The sequence below is a fragment of the Homarus americanus genome, unplaced genomic scaffold (assembly GCF_018991925.1).
Source record: "Homarus americanus isolate GMGI-L3 unplaced genomic scaffold, GMGI_Hamer_2.0 scaffold32677, whole genome shotgun sequence".
Lineage (NCBI taxonomy): Eukaryota > Metazoa > Arthropoda > Malacostraca > Decapoda > Nephropidae > Homarus > Homarus americanus.
The window spans coordinates 206,270-208,899 of NW_024757398.1; positions in this window are offsets into that span (position 1 = coordinate 206,270).

Below are 2,630 nucleotides of genomic sequence, written 5' to 3' on the forward strand. Positions count from 1 at the left end.
GCCACCTTCAACAAGACCTGACGGTTTAAATTTTAGGTGTACCTAAGCTTGTTACAAGAAAATGTGCTTTGCTAAACTTTTTCTTCGCACATGCTTTTGCAATTCCTTACAAAGGCTTCTTAGAAACTATTGTGTACCTAGAAGAAATCTTCCTGTAACAAAATAACATAACAATAAAGTACTGATAAATATGATGGGAGGTATAATGAAGCCAGAAAGGATTATACAGGAAGATAAATATAGAAGAGAATCCTGTAAGTCAGGAAACTGTGTCTCATTAATATAAGATAGAAGTTTAAGCATCAGAAACAATATGAAGATTACTGAAATTAATATTTAGGGAAAATGGTATCGGAACCAGTTCAGAAGTAATGTTTGTGACAAATACAGGATTATGGCGAGTAAGCAGGTTATGATTGCATTACTGCTAATTTCACAATAGTCTGGTGTTATATGATAACCTTCTACTACTAAATGTTTGTCTACATCCTCACATATAAGTATCACACTGGATTGATTTTTGAAAAAGGCACATTATTGACATGTACGTGAAACACTAACCTATGTAGTATTTAATGGGGTGAATACACATTGTTGCAGAGCTGTAGAGCCATTAGTTTGTACTATAGCTAATTCACATGTACTCTGCAGCCCGTGTGAAAGCGAAAGCACAGGACAAATATGTAAGTGTAAATATGTTGATTTACAGAACGCACCCAACCTTCACAGCGAGAGGACGTGCTGCGCGGCTTCCGGCTCATGTTCAAATTGTTGACCGTTACGACTGTCAGCCTTGTTTTTCACGTTGGTTCGCTCTGGCTGCTTTATCTTGTAGTTGTACATGGATATTATTCTTCTACACCGCGCTTCTTCCCTATCCTATCCTTTCGCCTAGAGTCCCTGCTGTTTGCGCGAACCTTGCAAGCAGAGCCACAGGGGCGCCCTCAGAGGGCTGCTGAGTCCAGACAGTAAGGGTGGCAACATTTTATGTTAGGGATTCGGCAGTGATTCATAACCTGTCACTGTTAGGGGTTAGGCTTGCTAGACCAAAGCCAGGATTGTCTGTTTACCCTACCCTAGATCCGTCTTTACTCGCCCAGCAAGCGGACAGAAGGAGCGGCATCCGGGATTTAGCTGAGGTAGGATTTTCATGTATGTTACTGACCATGGCCAAAGTGAGAGTAAAGATCTCCAGAACCCCGACCCAGGGGTCTCGGATAGGGCTAAAATGGCTATTGAGCGACCTAAGGGTGAGGATAAATAGACTTGTGGATCTGAGATGGTTACATCATCCTCACAGAGACAGATGAAGAGGCTGATAAACTACTAAGGTCTAGCCGTGGACAATGACAGGACCGCTAGCCAGTATCCGCGGGTGGACGCAAGAGCTGAGAGACCGGTACAAAGAGCTACAGACGGACATCCAGCACGAGAGCAAACGTCTACATCTACATGAGCAAAAGTGGTCTGCCTTGGTGCGGAGGCCAAAAATTACCGCGATTCTGCTGCCTTCTGAAAGGGATCAAGCGACTGATGTGTTCCACCCTAGCACGTCCCTTACCTGCTCCACCAAAACAACTTGAAAATATTTTGAGGAGGAAAACCAAGAACAATTACATCGGCGATATTTGCGAAAGATCTTGACCATTAGTGAACAGGAGAACGGAGAACCTCGACAGGAGTTTGAGGAGGACATTTTAGGTCAGTTGCAGGACCATCAGCACCCAGCTGCAGCACGGACTGTATTGTCTAATGGTAGACCTGCTGCCATATGGCATCACGAAAATTGTGACCAAGTCCCAGGTTGCTGATCTGACTTTCTGCTCATTTACACACAATTGCAGGGTCTCAATTGTTTCTCTTACTTGGACAACACAACATATATTATGTATATAATTTCTCACCCTTGAATTTATTTTTTTAAATTTTTTATTTATGTATGGTTATTATTTTTATTATTTTATTTTTATTAATTTGCTATTAATTTTATTATTGTTATAATAATAATAATAGATATTATTATTATTATTATTATTATATTATTATTTATTTTATTTTCGCCCCAGGCCCTGATGTGTCAATACCTTTAGATGTCCAAAATCGCCGTTATCCACCTCATACCAAAAGCAGGAAGCCTCAAACAAAGTCGAAAACTTTCGACCAATATCGCTGCTAGAGGTACCTGCCAAAATCTTCGAAAAATAGTCAACAAGCGGTTGCGGATGTATCTGGAGGACGAAGACGTGCATAATCCCCGCCAGTTCGGCTTCCACCAGTACCGAGGCACATCCACCGCCATAGCTCAGGACTAATAGCAGATCGCCAACGCCATGACTGGCCGCCTGCAGTGCAACGTAGTACTGAGGGACGTCAGCAGGGCGTTTAACAAAGTTTGGCACGCGGGCTGCAGTATAAGATCATACAACTGGGGCTACCTGAGAACCTGACGCGCCTGCTATGCAACTTCATTACGGACCGCAGAGCCAAAATCAAGATGCAAGAACATTGTGAGAATTTGTTACGACCCTTGGCCTCTTAAGGGTGTAACAATTTCACAAATTCACAAATTACACTTTGTACTATAGGTCCAGGAATAGATCCCACCAAATTATCACCTCATTACTATGGGG